An 18,454-nucleotide genomic window follows, 5' to 3' on the forward strand; every position below is an offset into this window, starting at 1 on the left:
CATGATGGGGAATAGTACTGATCCCATGTTCAGTTTCTAAAATGACCTTAAGATCTAAACTTAAAATATATAATTTTAAGAGTTTGAACTAAAATTCTCAGGCTCATGGGTAATATTGATGTAGTACTCATGCTGTAAGACCCACATGATGTTTTCTCAGTTGGAAAAGTTGGAACATGTATCTGACCCTGATACAGCACCATCCTTCCTCCTGCAGAAAGTCACTGATAAAAGAACTTGTAAAGAGATGCTGAGCCTGGAAATCCTGTCTCCCAGGAATCTTTTATCTTCTTATTTACTTAAACATGAGAACTGTATGTTAGTATTTCTTCAGTATAGAGTTATTCTCATTTGAAAGCAAGAAGAACTGCTTTTTTTTTTTTAAGGAGTAGAAAGGAATGCTGCAGAACCATTAAATCCCTCATTGACTGTTTTTTTCTGCATAACCTTGAATATTTTCTTAACAATGGTAATTTGTTTTTCTGAATGCAATCTTACTGCTCAAGGTAACCTCCGGAATTCTTGCCAGTTGAAAAAGTAAACTTCTTTGTGGCTAAATAGGGTACATATTTGCCAATCCTGGTTTTTGTTATTTTTCACTCTGTACATTGTTATTCCTCCATTTCGTTTTTGGAAGATGTGATAAAGTCAATTAAAATTTTGTGAAATTTTCTGATGTTACAAAGGAAACATGACTCTTAGGAAGAGAAATGGCTAAAGGTAGTTGCTAGGGGCAACTAGCAAAGAGTCTTTAAATTAATTGGCTTGCTGTTTGTTTGCAAATATGGTATTAATCACATGGAAAGAGGGAAATTTAAAAACACTTCCTAAAGGAAAATAATTTTAGTGTTAGGGACATTTTAAACATCTTTGCATGCCTAGGTGTACTTATGGGCCTCTTGGGGGGTCTCCTTGAAGGGATTATTGAAAAGCAATGCTGTAGAGGGACATATATTTTGCTGGCTCAGAAAAGAAAACCACAGAGCATGAAATGATTCCCTAAAAAGAGAAATGATGACAAACTCCTAGTATCAAGTGAAAATTAAGGAGGTCAGGGAAAAGAAGCTTCCTCCTTAAAGCCATCACAACAGTTTGAACAATTTGTATTTTGTTTTCAGAAAGTTTAAAGACATCTGTTTAAATGTTGATTTTTATTTTAAGTTAATTTAAGCTCTGTTTGCATAATAGGCATATATTTTTCGTTGGAAAGGATTTGGAAACTCGGTTTATTATTTCCATAAATTTTAGGACTTGCCATTTAGAGAAAAAAATCCATGATTCTCCCACTAACTGGTGCTAATTGTAGGATATTTTATCAAGTGGTGTTTTGAAGAAGGAGTGTGTATCTTTTGTCCCCACATGGTTGAAGACTTCCATGAAATGTATTTAAATGTCACTGTGACAATGACTCAAGTGATACATTTCTTTAGAATTAATTTTTTAAAACCTTTTTAAGTGGAAGTTTTTAATTAAGATGAGATGCAATATATATTTTTTATTTTAATGTGTTTTTTTTGTGAAATAGCATATACCCAAAGAAAAAAGAAAAAGCAGTAATTTTCAAAGTATACTTCAAAAGCAAGTAGTTACAAAACAGAGTTCAGAGTTTGTCACGCGCGTTACCATTCCAGTAGTTAAAATTTTTCCTTCTAACTGCTCCAAAACACTGGAGGCTAGAAGAAGTACCAATTTAGTGATTCAGCAGTCATACTCATTTGTTAAATCCTATTTTCTCTGTCGTAACTCCTCCTTCTCCTATGATCCTTCTCCTAATCTATAGGGATCTTTAGGTAATGCCCACTCTGACTTTCATGTTAAGAAAGGGTGTTGACACTAAAGGATAGGGGGATGTAATCAGTTGATAACATTGGAGAGGCTGGTCCCTCTGGGTTTCAAGATTTATCTGGTTTAGGAACTGTGCCAGTTTGAAACTGTTGTGTACCCCAGAAAAACCATGTCCTTTAATCCTCATTCAATATTGCTGGGTGAAATCTTTTTTATTGTTTCCATGGAGATGTGTCTCTAACCATTCAAAGTGGGTCTTGATTAGTTCACTGAAATCCTTTAAAAGAAGAAACATTTTGGAGAGACAGTCAGAAATGATGGAAGCAACAGAAAGGACAGAGCCAACAAAAACTTCAGAGCCCAGAGCTGACACAGATGCTGATACTTGGAGAACAGACACAGATGTTTGGAGATGCTTGGAGCCCAGCAGATGCGACCATGAGATACTAAGCAAGCCAGAAACCGGAGAAAGCCAAGGGAAGCCAAGAATGAAAACCAGCCTGGAGAAGCGAAGTGAGGAACCCCCATAGGAACAGTGGCTGAAAACAATGGAGCCCAGGAGAAAGGAACCGGCAGATACCAGCCACGTGACTACCCAAATGACAGAGTTGTTGCAGACGCATTGGCATTCCTTGAATTAAGATATCTTTTCATTAATGCTTTAGTTTGGACATTTTTTATAGACTTAGGACTGTAAACTTGTAACTTATTAAATTCCCTTTTGAAAAGCTGTTCCAGGTTCTAATGTATTGCATTCTGGCAGCTTGCAAACTAACGCACCTCTTGAAGTCCTTCCTTTTTGTAACTGCACCATATTCCATCATATAAATGTATCAGTTTGCCTTTCTGTTTCTCAGTTATTGTACCCTTCAGCTCCTATCATCTACTGGACATAATGGATAATGTCCAAAGTAAATAAACCACATCTACAGTATCCTCACTTGGTTGTACAATCAGCAGCACTCACATTTTTAGACAATTTTCATTGGTCTATAGAGACAAAGAACTGATATTCACCAAATATCAAATCAAAACTACCTCTTATTATTTGTCCCTCCAACCCCCAATTAGTTGCCCCTGTTAGTGCTGTGGTACTGTTGATGTCTTCCTGTTAATTATTGGATGTAGCATGCAATTTTAGTTTTCCCCCTTTACCCTTCTACTATTGACTCCTTGTCCAACAACAAACCTTTGTTATAGTTCATACAAGAACTTATTTATAATTGTAGATTTAATCAGTGGGATACATAGCACTATACATCCCTTTTCAATCATATTCACCTTCAGTACAGCTATTTTACTCATAACCCCATTAATTAGTTACCATCACTTCTATCCTTCCCTTGCATTTGAGTTCACCCTCATTGGTAGTCTTTCCCCCATCACTAGCTTCTGTGTACCTCTAGGTCCTGCTATGTTCTATAGTATAACTTCTGAGGTTACCTTTACCAGAGTCATAATGGTGAAATCATACAGTATTTTTCCTTTTATATTTAACTTATTTCACTCAGCATTATGTTCTCAAGGTTCATTCATGTTGTCATATGCCGAGGGACTTCATTTTGTCTTACTGCCTCACAATATTCCATCATATGTATATACCACATTTTGTTTATCCACTTGTCTCTTAATGGGCACTTGGATTTTTTCCATCTTTTAGTGACTTATGAATAGTGCCATGATGAACACTGGTGTACACATGTCTGCTCATGTTACTGCTTTCAGTTTTTCTGGGCATATACCAAATATTGATATTGCCGATGATAGTGCAACTCAATATTTAGTTTTCTGAGGAATTGCCAAACTGTTTTCCACAGTGGCTGAATCATTGTACATTCCCACTTATAGTGAATAAGTGTTTCAATTTCTCCACATCCTCTCCAACTTTTGTAGTTTTTTTTTTGTTGTTGTTTAATAGCAGCCATTGTTATAGGTGTGATTTGATATCTCATTGTTGTCTTGATTTGCATCTCCTTTATGGCTAATGAAAATGAGCATCTCTTCATGTGCTTTTTAACCATTTGTGTTTGCTCTTCAGAAAAGTATCTATTCATGTCCTCTGCCCATTTTATAATTGGGTTGTTTTATTTTGTTGGTGAGCTGAATGATTTCTTTATGTACACAGAATATCAAGCCTTTATCTGATATAGGGTTTCCAAATATTTTCTTCCATTAAGCTAACTGCCTCTTCACCTTTTTGACAATGTCCTTTGCAGCACAGAAGCTTTTGATCTTAATGAGTTATCTATTCTTTATTTTGCTGCTTGTGCTTTGCATGTAAAGGTTAAGAAGCTACCTTGTATTAGCTTGATCTTGAAGATGTTTCCATACATTTTCTTCTAGGAATTTTATGGCACTGTTTTTTACATTTAGATATTTAATTCATTTTGAATTAATTTTTATACAGGGTGCAAAGTAGGGGTCCTCTTTCATTCTCTTAGCTTTTGATATGCAATTATTCCATGCCCATTTATTGAAAAGAATATTCTGTCCCAGTTCAATGGCCTTACCAAAAATCAATTGTCCATAGATTTGGTGATCTTTCTCCGCACTCTCAATTCAATTCCATTGGTCGACCCTTCTATTTTTGTGCCAGTACCATGTTGTTTTGATCACTGTGGTATTATAATTAGAAAGTATTAATCTTCCCACTTTACTCTTCATTTTTAGCTATTCAGAGTCTCTTTCCCTTCCAAACAAATTTGATAACTATCTTTTCCTAGTCTTCAATGTAGGTTGTTGGGATTTTGATTGGTATTGCATTGAATCTTTAGATCAATTCGGGTAGAACTGACATTTTAATAACATTCAACCTTCCTATCCATGAGCATGGAATGTCTTTCCATCTATTCAGGCCATCTTTTATTTCTTTTAGCAGTGTTTTGTAGTTTTCTCTGTACAAGCCCTTGACATCCGTGGTTAGATGCCTGATTTTTGGGGTGCTATTTTGAATGGAATTTTTTCCTTAATTGTCTCCTCATATAGGTCATTACTTGTGTATAAAAACATTACTGATTTTTATACATTTAATCTTGTATCCTGCCACTTTCCTGAATTTGTTTATTAGCTCAGTTAGCTTTGTTGAAGATTTCTCAGGGTTGTCTAAGTATAGGATCATGTCATTTGCAAATAATGGAACTTTACTTCTTCCTTTCCTATTTGGATGTCTTTTATTTCTTTCTCCTGTCTACTAGCCCAAGATAGGACTTCTAGTACAATATTGAATAATAGTGGTGACAATGGACATTCTTGTCTCATTTCTAATCTTAGGGGAAATGCTTTCAGTCTCATTGTTAAATATGATGCTGGCTAAGGGTTTTTCATATATGCCATTTATGATATTGAGGACGTTTCCTTAAATTCCTATCTTTTAAGTTGTTTTTATAAGGAAAGAATGCTGAATTTTGTGAGTGTGTTTTCAACATCAATCAATATGATCATGTGATTTTTTCCCCTTTGATTTGTTAATGTGCTGTATTATATTGATCAATTTTCTTGTGTTGAACCACCCTTGCATTCCTGTTATGAAACCCACTTGGTTGTGATGTATAATTTTTTAAATGTGTCATTGGATTTGATTTGTTAGAGAGCATACCATATTTTGGAGAACATTCCATATTTTTGATTTGCTAGTATTTTGTTGAGAATTTTTGCATCTTTGTTCATTAAGGATATTGTTCTGCAGTTTTCCTTTCTTGTAGTGTCTTTATCCAGTTTTGGTGTAAAAGTGATGTTAGCTTCATAAAATAGGTAGTCTTCCTTTTTCCTCCACTTTTTTGGAAGATTTTGAGTGAAATTGGTATTGTTTCTTTTTGGAATGTCTGAGAAAATTTCCCTGTGCAGGCATCTGGTCCTAGGCCAGATGATTTTGGAAAGATTTTTGATGACTGGTTGAATCTCTACCTGTATTTAGTTTGTTGAAATCTTCTATTTCTTCTCAAGTCGGCATAGGTAGTTTGTGTGTTTCTAGGAATTTGCCCATTTCATCTAAATTGTCTAGTTTGTTGGTATATAGTTATTCATAGTATTCTCTTATGACTTTTAAATTTCTTCAGGATCCACGGTACCGACCATCCTCTCATTTCTGGTTTTGGTTATTTGCGTCCCCTCTCTTTTTTCTCTTTGTCAGCCTAGCTAGGGGTCCATTGATTTTAATGATTTTTTTCAAAGAACCATCTTTTGGTTTGTTCTCCAGTTGGTTTATTTCTGCTTTGATCTTTGTTATTTCTCTTCTTTTATTTGCATCGGGATTAGTTTGCTGTTCTAGCTCTAATTTCTCCAGATGAGTGTATTCTTTTTTTATTTTTTTTATACATGGGCAGGCACTGGGAAATGAACCTGGGTCTCTAGCATGGCAGGTGAGAACTCTGCCACTGAGCCACCTTGGCCTGCCTATATTCTTCTTCTTCTTTTTTTTTTTTTTGCATGGGTAGTCACCGGGAATTGAACCTGGGTCTCTGGCATAGTAGGCAAGAACTCTGCCTGCCCTGCCCAATATTCTTTTTAATATAGGCATTTAGGGTACTACATTTCCTTCTTGGCACTGCCTTTGCCACATCCCATAAATTCTGATATGTTGTATTTTCATTATTGTTTGTCTCCAGATATGTATCAATTTGTCTAGCAATTTTTTCTTTAACACAGTGCATATTTAAGAGTGTGTTGTTTAATCTCTATGTATTTGTTCTGGTTCTTTGGTGATTATTAATTTCCAGCTTCATTCTGTTGTGGTTAGAGATAGTGCCTTGGATAAATTCAATCTTACTAAATTTATAAAGACTTTTTTTTGTGTTCCAGCGTATGATCTATCCTGGAGAATATTCCATATGCACTAGAGAAGAATTTATATCCTGGAGTTTTGACATGTAATGATCTGTATATATCTATTAGGTCTAATTCATTTATCACATTGTTTATGTTCTCTATTTCTTTGTTGATCCTCTGTCTGGTTGTTTTAACATCCTCCAGATGCCCCTCTCCTGTCTTTATTTTTCCAGGTGACAGGACTCCTTTTAATATTTCTTGTAGGGCAGGTCTCTTGTTGACTAGTTCTCTCAATCTTTGTTTCTCTTTGAAGATTTTAATCTTCCGCTCAATTTTGAAAGCAGCTTGGCTGGATATAGAATTCTTGGCTGGAAGACTTTTTCATTCAGGATCTTAAACATGTCATACCACTGCTTTTTTGCATCCGTGGTGTCTTTTAAGTACTTCAGACTCAGTCTTATATATTTTCCCTTGACTGTAGTAGATTGCTTTTCTCTTGCTGCTTTCAGGATTTTATGCTTATTTTCATCATTTGACAGTTTGATTAGTATGTGTCTTTGAGTAGATTTATTTGGATTTATTCTATTTGTGGTTTATTGGCCATCATTGATTTGCATTTTTTTATTTTTACATGGGCAGGCACTAGAAATTGAACTCGGGTCCTCTGGCATGGCAGGCAAGCATTCTTGCCTGCTGAGCCACCGTGGCCTGCGCTATTTTCATTTTTATGGCTTTTATAAGGGTTAGAAAGGTTTCCCCAGATTGGCCAGTCCCAAGCATGGGAGGGAGAAGCTGATTGCAGCACCTTGTGGAACAGCTGCTCGCAGTGCCCAGCACCTGGAAGATCCACCACCCACCAAACCTGATGGGTTAGCTATTCACAGCACCCTGTCAGGTGACTGCTCCCAACACCCTGGGGGTGCGGCTTTTCACGGTAGGTGGCTAGCCACACCTCTGGGATTCTCATGGTTGCTGCCAGCTGTGGAACCACACAGGGAGTTCCCCAGCCAGAAGCTGGGGCAGGCTGGGACAGAGCAATGGTCAGTTCCCTCGGATCTGCACTTTCCTGTGTGCCATCACCAGTCCCCAGTGGGATCATGGCCCATCAAACCCCCCGTCCCAGTCTCCCTGCCTCTCTCCTCCCTATGAAATATTGAAAACCCTCTTCACCCTCTAGGACTGCAGTCCTGGTCATTTTCCCCCTGTCCCCTATCTTGTTTTATGGACCAGGAGTGAATCCAGTCAACTCTACTCTGTTATCTTTCTGGAAGTCTTGCAGTTCATTTTTGTTACAAAAAGTTTTCTCTCCTGAATGTTATAATTACTTTTATAAAGCAAGGTGATATAACAATGTACTGCTTTTCTGTTTATTTTGAGCACTAGAAAGCTTGTGCTTAGTTAATCCTCAATTACAGTATCCCTTTTAGTTCAGCTTTAGTAATAGGATCTGATAAAATAAAGAAAAAACTATGTAAGAATAAAAGCATACTGGGCAGGCCACGGTGGCTCAGCAGGCAAGAAAGCTTGCCTGCCATGCCGGAGGACCCGGTTTCAATTCCCAGTGCCTGCCCATGTAAAAAAAAAAAAAAGGAAAAAAAAGAATAAAAACATACTATAAGCTCCAAGGAGCAGGGGCTTTGGTACTATTTACCACTATCTCAGTACCTAGAGCAGTTTCTGGAACAGATTTAGAGTACAATAAATATTTCTTGAAAAAATGTATTAATAGTTCATAATTGTTGGCAAAAATAAAATTCTATAGAATTACAAATTTTGTATGGTAAAAATCCATGTACAGAAATTGGGATAGAGAACTTTATAAAATTGTCCTAATGAGTAAGGAAGTAAGAATAAGAATGAGTTTATATGGTGAATAGCAGAAATGAAAATAAGAAGAAATTCCATTCATGTTTACAGATAAACATAGCTGAAATTCAGCAGTGGGGCAAGGCTCTATGTTGCAAGTTACTCTTGCATTATGATCTCTTTTTTCATATTAATGATGTAATAAGGAGAATATCATAAGCAAAGGAAATAAACAGTAAATAAGCTTTGAGTAGTGTAAGATCCAGTTAGTTCTTTGGGAAAGATCAGGTGAGGGTGCTGGTAAGGGTTTAAAGGATAACTAGTGGTATCATGGGGAAGTGAAAATGCACCGAACATTTTCTGGAACTGCTTATAGACTTGAATTTCCTGCTGCCATGGTGAGCCAGAGTAAACAAACTAAATCTTTTGGGGGCACCGATGTCATCTGTTCCATTTTGAGGACACTGCTTCATTGGAGGATACTCCAGGCCTAGGTGAATGTAGAATTTATTTCCTTGTTGAAATAAATTCTACTTTTATGAATTGACATGGGTCTCTAGCAGTGGTGGAGCACAGTTGCTACAGTTAAATATTTTTCTGATTCTTACCAAGATGTCTGAATCCACCCAGAGGGCTCAGGGTAAGGAGGAAGTAAAGGGAAGTCATCATTAAAATTTGTTTTCTTTATGGCTTTAATTATGTTTGTTTATATAATTTATGTAATGGTTTTCTATGTGGTAGCTTATTTATAAGGTGCCTCAAATCCCTTTTGGTAGTCATCACAACAGAAGTAATAAAATGTTTTTCAAATGTCATTGATCTTTTCATGGTTTGGAAGAAAGAAACCCTAAAATATTAAATCAGATTTCTGAGTGAAGCCTATAGCTTATAGGTAATATAGGGAATCTATTCATTAAAAATTTATAGACAAGTAAAGCAGTGCTGATGTGTGGGTAGGTAGGGGTGTTGCAATTTGATATAAGGTGCAGGTGTCACTGAAAGGTGATGTTTCAGCAGAGGCCTGGTGGAAGTGAGGGAATGAGCCAGGCAAATATCTAGGAGAGAAATGTTCCAGACAGAAGGAACAGTAAATAAAAACCTGAGGCAAGAGTGTGCCTGATGTGTTCAGTTGAGACCAAAGCTCATAGTCTGGCTGGAGTGGAGCAAGTCAGGGGAAGATATCTAGAGATGAGGTCAGACAGTTCTCAGGGGGCAGACTGTGTAGAGCTTTTTAGGCCATCTGTAAAGACCATCTTTATCTTGATTGAGATCGTGACTGTTGGAGTGTTTAGAAGCAGAGGAGTAACATGATCTGTTATAATTTTAAAAGGATTATTCTTGCTTCTGTCATCTCAGGAAAACATTTGACTGTAAGAAACAAAATATTTGACTAATAGTAGTTTAAACAAATAGATGTCATTTTTCTCATTTTCTCTTTGATGAGGAAGTGTTATGGAATTGGTGCAACCCTTCCAGAATGCCTTCAAGGATGCAGGCTCTTTTTATCTTTCTTCATTATTTTCAGTTGGCTTTCCTTCGTATGCTTTTTGCCTCATGGCTACAGGATGGCTGCTACAACTCCATGCTTCACATCCCTGTTCAAGGCAGAAAGATGGAGGGAAGTCAGCACTAGCCATGTCTAATTGGAAAGTAGTAGCTTTACCTTTGTGTTACAATCTATCTGTAACTGTAAGGGAGGATGAGAGAATTAAAATATTTGCTTTCTCAGGGATGCAAGGATAGTTCAGTGGTAGAATTCTTGCCTGCCATGCGGGAGACCTGGTTTCGATTCCCGGTCCATGCACTCCCCAAAAACAAACAACTTAAATTGAACAGATGGTGCTGCAATATAAAAAAAAAAAAAATTACTTTCTCAGCCTCAACAGAAGAGGCAGGAAAGGAACAAAGGAGTTGCAGCAGGTGCCAGGTCAGTCAGCCTACACTGTCTGATATTCATGAGCCATTATATCGCTATTCTCAGTTTACCTGACTCTTTCACATACATTCTCTCACTTGGTACCTATAATGATTCTCTGAAGGAGGGCAGGTCAGGGATGGTCAAGTTAATTTTAGAGATGAGGAAAAAAAGGTCCAGAAGGGACCATGTATGTTTGTGATAAAGCAGAACCTATAACTGGTGTTGCTAGCTTTTACCCATTATAACATGGTGCATAACTTTAGAATCATCTGAAAAGTTTTGGCAGGTGTTTAACCATTTGCACCCAGCCTCCTCCAATAAATCAGAGGGTACAGGAAGGTTCCCTTTCTTCTCAAGGGCTTGAGAATTGTGATTATTTTGTGGCTTCACTCTGGTTCCCTCTGAACAGAGTTCCCTGAGGCAATGCAGAAATCAAGGAGTTAAAAACAGGAGAAGAGGCAGGTTCATCCTTCTGGCCTGTGAGACAGTGGAAGAGCTACTGAAAATCCATGGATAGAATATGTTTCTGGTAGACATATTTAAAACACACAGAAGAGCTCTCTCTTTAGAGAAAGCGTCTTTTTCATTGTTTCGTAAATTGCATAATTACTAAAAAGATAATCACCTTTCGTCTGTTGACTGTATCTGTGGTTTGCTATATTCAATTTGCTCAAAGCTGTGTTTCTAAGTAGCTCAGAGAAGCAAAAGCTGTGCACTGTGCCAGACAAGTGTTTTCATGCCACCTCAGAGTGGTTACAGCTGGGTTAGGCTTGGTTTGTCTTCAGAGCCGTCTTCCATCCGGGTGTATTTTCATGCTTCTCTTTCACATGACCGATGTTTTATCCAAAAGACCTTGGGACTGAAGTAATTAATGACCCAAAGCTCAAACTTGTCTAAGAAGGAATGCAACGAGGTCCTAAGTTAGGCAAAAAGAATAAAAATGTGTTAAAATTGCTAGAAATGGGTATTTTAACTTATTTATGATGCTGGGAACATTACCTTATCACATTTAATCCTTACAACAGTGTATATGAGATGTCACTGTTTTTGTTTTTTTGGAATAAGCAGTTGATAGTTACAGAGATTAGTTAAATTACTTTAATTTACCGGTAATCAAACAAAAACTGGAAATCAGACCCAGGCATGTGTATCTCCTATCCAGATACTAGTAGTTTTTTGTTGTGTCCTGGACACTCTAGGGAAGAAATTACAAATGGTGATGAAATTCTATGAAGTCTCAGTAACTGAATTAGGAAATAGGTAATACTAGACCTATCCTATACTTGGGTTTTATTATGACTTGGCTCCATCCGGGTCAGTGGTAACTATTTCTATGCACTTAAAAAATCAACTAAGGAGTTTCCTTACAAATGCAAATTCTTGGGCTCCAATCCAGAGGTTCTGGTTAAGTAGGCATGGGACATGATACAGGAATCTGTATTTTAACAAGCATGCAGACTGTTCTGATGCAGATTTTCTGCAAATGACATGTAGAGAAATATTGCACAAGACTGAAATTCAATAGCCAGAACCACACTAAGCATTCCAGAGGCTTCTGATCTCACATCTAGGAGTTGATATAAAATGGATAGATGTACTCCTTACAAATGGAGATGAACAGGTTTTCTTTCTAATGGAGACTTCCCCAGTTTATTACACTTTGCCATTGAGAACTTAGAGGAGATTTAGAAGAAGCAGAGTAGCTCCTACTCTAGGTAAAAATATTTTGAACATTTGTTTAAGTAAAAAAAGGAAATGGGCAGCATGCTTTACTTACTCTTTTTCTCTTACTTTGGTTCAATTTTTTATTTCTCTCACACAGCCAGACACAGTAGAAGAGATTCTCAGAGGATGCTAAAAATATTGCTCTTGTCACTACAGACCTCACATCCCCTTTTCTTTCTTTCTTCCTAATCCTCAGTAGAGGAGGTGTTTTGTCTTTTGCTTCCTTCTGACAAGAATTAGGTTCCTGGGTTTTGAGTTACTTTTGTAATAGGTTCTTGCTGCTCTGGCAAATCTGCCAAATCCGCAGTGAGGTCAAGTGTTGATGTTTCTTGGATGTCACTCAGACCCTGTGTTGGCTTGGGCTGAGCAGGGGCTTTGTTTTAAATAGGAAGCCCCACATGGAAATGAAAAGAACAAAACAACCAAGGCTATAGTCCTGCATGCGTTTGTTCCTTCAATCAACAAACATTTACTGAGTGGCTGCTCTTTGGTAGACGCTCTGCCAGGTGCTGCTCAGATAAATAATTTCTGATTAAAAAAATTGATTTAGGAAGCCGCATTGTCTTTGGTTTCCTGTTGCAAATCTTAAAAATTTGCTTCCCTTTTCTAGACTATAAGCTTATTTAAATTTATTACTAAATCAATAATTTTTGAACATTCTTTAGATCTGGTGCCCAGAGAATTCTATGTATTTTCAGGCATTAAAGCAGAAAACAGGGTACTAAGAGCATGGGTTTAGGAGTCAAACTAATCGTGGGTTACATCTTAGTTCTGCTTCCTGTTAAGTAGGTGAACTCATAAAAGTTACTTCTCTTCTCTAAGCCTTGTTTTTTGTCATGTGTCTGTAAAATAATCTTTCTAAGATTTAAATAATTAAAGAATGAAAAGCATTTGACATATTTTATGTTTAATGCATTGCAATTAATATTATTATTGAGGTTTTTCAACTGAATTCAGGAACCTACACTACAGCTGGGAAAACAGATGTGTCCTTGCTTAAAAGTATAATGAAAGGCTGTGTGATGGGCACCAGATCAGTCAGAGTAACAAGAAGTGCTGCTGGAGGTCAGAGAAAGGCAGGGTGTTAGAAGGAGCTTCTCAGAAGCTCATAGAGATATGGTATAGATAGAGGCTGAAACCACCCTCTGATTCTATTTGCAAATTGGTCTTCAGTGTTCGTTATTCTATTTTGAGTTATACAAATCAAAAAATGTCAAAATGCACATTTCAGAAGAAAAAGGGCAGACAATTATTTCTGTAAGGAAAGGTTAAATGATATGACTATTATCATAATCCATGATCCAGAAACATAGTTCTTAAACGTTCCTAGCCCATAGGCCATTTTGGAAAAGGGAAAAATGATACAGGAAAGTGAGAAAACTAATGATAGAGCCTTTGCTTTTTTAATTTTTATCAACCTCATTCATTTAACAGAGGGGATACATAAAGTAAGTGCTGATAAATTTTTTTTGATGAATGATTCTATTTACCTGTTTTCTCCTTGACATTGCAAAGCCCCAAACAAAACCAATTTTTGAAAAAAAAATCGACTTCTCAGAAATGCAAGGTCTGTTAACTTTTGAAGTTATATCAGTTCTATTATAGCCTGGGTGATCCTAAAATTTATCACCCAGAATGGGACACTTTTGAGAATATATGATGACACTTTATTAAGAATTAATCTGAGACAACAAGTGTCAACCTAGAATATCCTGAGTAAAGGAGGGATGAGCATCCTAATTATAGATTTTGCTCATTAAATACCTCATTATTAGTCGTTTATTAATACCAGAAATGAAATCATAGCTTCTGAAAAACCTTACAAAGTCTCAGGCATACAAATGCTGTGAGAAAAGTTAAGGTATTAAAAATAAAAAGAAGACATGATAATTTATTTACTGAATGTTTATTTGCTTGGCATTATCTCTCTCTCTCTCTCTCTCTCTCTCTCTCTCTCTCTCTCTCTCTCTCTCTCTTTTTCGCATGGGCAGGGACCAGGAATCAAGCCCGGGTCTCTGGCATGGCAGGCGAGAACTCTGCCTGCTGAGAACACTGTGGCCCGCCCTGGCATTATATCCTTGATCATAGATATAAAGCTTAGAGAGATATGTCAGTGTCTCAAGATTTCATATCAATTATGCTTATAATTCCAGATCTGTCTAACTTGGAAGCTTATCAGAATATAATAAAAAACTGAGCATTCTTGTTTAAGGAGAAAGTGTATTTAATAACTGTGTTTAAATAAAGATTGAAATTCTTTAAAAAACTCTTAGAAAAATGCATATTGTCTCAGAAACAGAGCAAAATAGTTTCAGAGAGGAAGGAGATTGGAACTTGAAGGGGCTTTCTATGAAAATCTTAAGAGTATTGAAGTATCACTCATTCTGAGGTAACTTAAACAAAATTGGGAGATCCAAGCTGCTATCCATGTATATTAATGCATTATTTTCTGTAATTCTCTTCTACATTCCAAAGACCCATTTGATTTTCTCATGATTTTTTCATGATGGTGAATACTGACTTCCTGAACTGGTTTTGTGGTAAACTTGTCATACTTAAAGAGATCAGACCAGGCTTATTTTGCGATTCCTAACTTGAGCCCAAGCTATGCTCTCCCTTAGGTTTTGGCCAAAATTGGGAACATCTAAAGGATTGTGGGAAAGTTTTCTGAGGAACAGAGTTGCTGGTGGCCTTGATTCTAGGAGCATGGTGCTGGGGGGAGTATCCAGGCTCTGACATACGGGAGCTGTGTGGCCTTGGGCAAGTTATTTCACTGTGTATTCACGGCCTCGCTCCCTGGACATGCAGCCAGTGCAGTCTCTGAAGAACCCTGCACTCGGTTTAGTGCTCTGTGTAGCTATTTTGAAGTTCTCAGTAGTCTCTGAACATAGGGTCTTGCATTTTCATTTTGCATAGGATCCCCTGATCATGTGTTGATCCTGTTTCTAAGCCTTAGTTTCCTCCCTTGTCAAACAGCGATAGTAGTGTTTCCTCCATCCTTGGGTACATTGCGTACAAAGTTCATGTCAGTGGGGAGGTAGAGTGTGCTGGCTTGAAAGGATGTATGTACCCTAGAAAAGCAATGTTTTGATCCTAATCCCGTTTTATAAATCCAGCCATTTCTTCTAATCCCTATTCAATACTTTATGTTTGAATCTGTAAATAGATCATCTCTCTGGAGATATGACTCCTCAAGAGTGGTTGTTAAGCTGGATTAAGTGGAGATGTGTCTCCACCCATTCAAGTGGGTCTTGATTAGTTTACTGGAATCCTATAAAAGAGGAAACATTTTGGAGAAAGCTAGAGATTCTGAGAGAGCAGAGAAGGACAACATAGCCACGAGAAGCAGAAAGTCCACCAGCCAGCGACCTTTGGAGATGAAGAAGGAAAATACCTCCCAGGGAGCTTCATGAAACAGGAAGCCAGGAGAGAAAGCTAGCTGATGATGCCGTGTTCCCCACGTGCCCTTCCAGATGAGAGAGAAGCCCTGACTGTGTTCACCATGTGCCTTTTAACTTGAGAGAGAAACCCTGAACCTCATTGACCTTCTTGAACCAAGATGTCTTTTCCTGGATGCCTTTGATTGGACATTTCTATAGACTGGTTTTAATTGGGACATTTTCTCGGCCTTAGAACTGTAAACTAGCAACTTATTAAATTCCCCCTTTAAAAAGCCATTCCATTTCTGGTATATTGCATTCTGGCAGCTAACAAACTAGAACATAGAATGAGAAATGAACTTAATCCAAACTGCTTAATTTATTTAAAAAGATGGGTGAATTTAGCTACAGCATGGTTTTGGTTTAGCTTGCTGTGGACTTTTGCCATTGGGTGGGAAGGAGGGAAATTAAAATGTTCTTTTCAATAGGAATATCTAAGAAACATTAGATGGTTAGGGAAGCATTGTTTAGGAACAGTAATCACATAGTTTGGTATGAGGTTGGAAACAGGTTTCTCCTTACTTTAGCAAAACTATGCTTTGGTATCACGGTGTTGGTGTGGCATCAGCATCAGAGCCAGAGCAGCTGAGATGAGCATGTGTGGTTCTTGCCTTAGTGCCCAGGGCGGTGGCAACAGTGGTGCTAAGGTTCCTTCTTGGGTTTTCAAGGGCCTCAGCGGTCCTAGCAGCAGATACAACCGCGTTGCTATAACCAGTGAAAGGATCTGACATTATCATGGGATGAAGAGGAGGAAAATGGCAGTTGCTGGATGATTCCTTGGGGTACTATATTGAAAACACATATGAGGAATTTCCCTCATTCTCTGAGATATATTTGGGAGGGATTCTGACTAGAGAAAGGAAACACCATCATAAAAATGTGGAATGTTGATAAAATTAATTTGTATTCTGAGTTTGTGTGACCTGTGACATATGAGTTGCCTTGATATATGAATCTATTTTACTTCCATTAGTTAGTGATAGGAAGCATTGGATCTCAATTATATTTAAAGCAATATCACATTCAAGCAAATCATTGAACACCAAACAGGTAAGGAAATAACTATCCCTAATACAAATGTTACTAATTCATCCCTTCTTTATAAAAAATAATATTGGACTATTACTGTGGTGTTAGGTTTTCATTTCTTGCTCGCACCTCTAAGCTTGGGAAGTGGAAGGTTATTTAATATGTAAAAGATATTCTGTTCTTGATGTTACATTCTGTGGATTAAAATACAGATAACAAATCAGCACGTATCCCCAATTAGCCAATGCTGGTCTATATTTGAGTAATCAGTGTTCACAACAATATGTTAATATTTGATCAAGCATGGATAAAAATAAATATTTCCATCATAGTTGAACTTTGACGCAGTAAATAATGCCCTTTGAAAGAAGGGATAGATAAAGAAGTAATGGTGGATTCATTGCAGCAGGTTGTCAAATGATTAGCCCATTGGGAGAAAGGAGAAAAAAGCGCTATCATCCATTTCTGGAAGTGGTAGAGGTAAAAACAAGGCTTAAATTATTAATTTAACACTTTGGACCCTATAAAAAGTAGTCCAAACTAAGAAGCAGTTCTCATACTTGCCACAGAGAAGAAATATGCCACTTAACAGGTACCTTGCCCAGGTGTTTTTGCTTCTACCAGCTGGCAACTACAGAATGTAGGAACATCTTATACTCACTAGGAGACAATAGACAAGTTCCTGGGGACTCAACAAATAGAAAATACCCAGGCATACTCAGCAGGAATGAAGCTTTAATATTCTTAACCTGTGAAGATGGTGAAAAGTTTTCATTAGAACAGTTCGTTGAATGAATCACATTTATAGTGGCTTCCTAACCCATTGATTAGATGCTACTTCACAGCCAGCATTTCCACAGGTAAAACTTGCTGCAAACATGTCAAGAACTATGCTTTGAAATTTTGCAGAATTTAGAGAGATTTATTATCATTTAATGTTCGAACTATTTTAATTTGCAGCTATATGATTATATTTGCCCAAAGTTTGTGTGTGTGTGTGTTTTGTTTTGCTTACTATTTGAATGGTCTGAGATAAATTTATGATTTAGAAACATGAGCAGTGCCTTGAACTTAAAAAATTTCCAGCCCCTTAAGTGACCAAACAGATTCTATATGACATTTCAGCCTTGAGTTTGGTTAATTTGTATATATTTAAGTTGATCTGAAGGGAATGACTCTTAGAAGATTTTGCTCTCATTTTGAAAAACCATCTGCTGAATTGCTAAATTATGTGCTAAGGAATGGATACTTCCTTCTAAGAACCAGTTAGAAATATTATGGTAATTTCACTTGCAGTTGTAATCTTGAAAACGATATAAAATATTCCTATGATTTTGGCAGAGTCTTTCAAACCAAATGATTTCAGCAGTGTAATTTTGTTATTCTGTTTGCTGTCAGTCCAGATTCTCAGTTCATACCTTGCAATTTTTATTCATTAAAAATTTTTGTCACTTAAAAGCATTTTCTGATACTGAAATACATTATTGTACTTACATTACACAAACTCAAAGAGAAACTTAGAGAAAAAAAAACAATACTGTATTTTCTTGACATCCCCTGCAAACAAATATCTCAAAGTAAATGCCTAAACCAAGAGACAGAGTTCAGAAAGGAAAATTATAGATGGTAAAAGAACCACAAATTTCTGTGTTAAAGAGAAAACCTCAGAAAAGTGAAATATCATAATTATCCAAAATGTTCAATATTGAGAAATGAAACAGAACACCAAATGTTTAGAAGTACTATTCTCACTTTTTTTTTTTAACTTGAAATAATGTTTTGCAGAATGATGCCTTTGGAATAGAGAGGAAAGTTTCTGGAAATACCAAAAAATATTTAAAATCCCTTCAGACTTGTCTGGGTTTTTTGTCAAAGTTAACAGTAAAACCATTTCAAATCATTTAAATGGGATGAGTTGGCTGAGAATAGATGTCATGCAACACACATGCATAGCTCTTCAACATTCTAGGGAAAGCGGCTGTGCCCA

General features: G+C 37.0%; 1 protein-coding gene across 8 annotated transcripts in view; it reads left to right on the forward strand.

The window, feature by feature from the left end:
* Positions 1-18,454, forward strand: part of TMEM117 (transmembrane protein 117) — a 585,676-nt gene that overhangs the window by 275,264 nt on the left and 291,958 nt on the right. Inside the window, exon 1 of one of the 8 annotated variants that reach the window (XM_077170638.1) lies at positions 8,170-8,753. The exons of the other annotated variants lie outside the window; for them this stretch is intronic. The gene's annotated coding sequence lies outside the window, so the exon portion shown is untranslated. Of the gene's footprint in view, positions 1-8,169; positions 8,754-18,454 lie in introns of those variants that run through there. 8 annotated transcript variants of the gene reach the window in all.

The sequence above is a fragment of the Tamandua tetradactyla genome, chromosome 7 (genome assembly GCF_023851605.1).
Source record: "Tamandua tetradactyla isolate mTamTet1 chromosome 7, mTamTet1.pri, whole genome shotgun sequence".
NCBI lineage: Eukaryota > Metazoa > Chordata > Mammalia > Pilosa > Myrmecophagidae > Tamandua > Tamandua tetradactyla.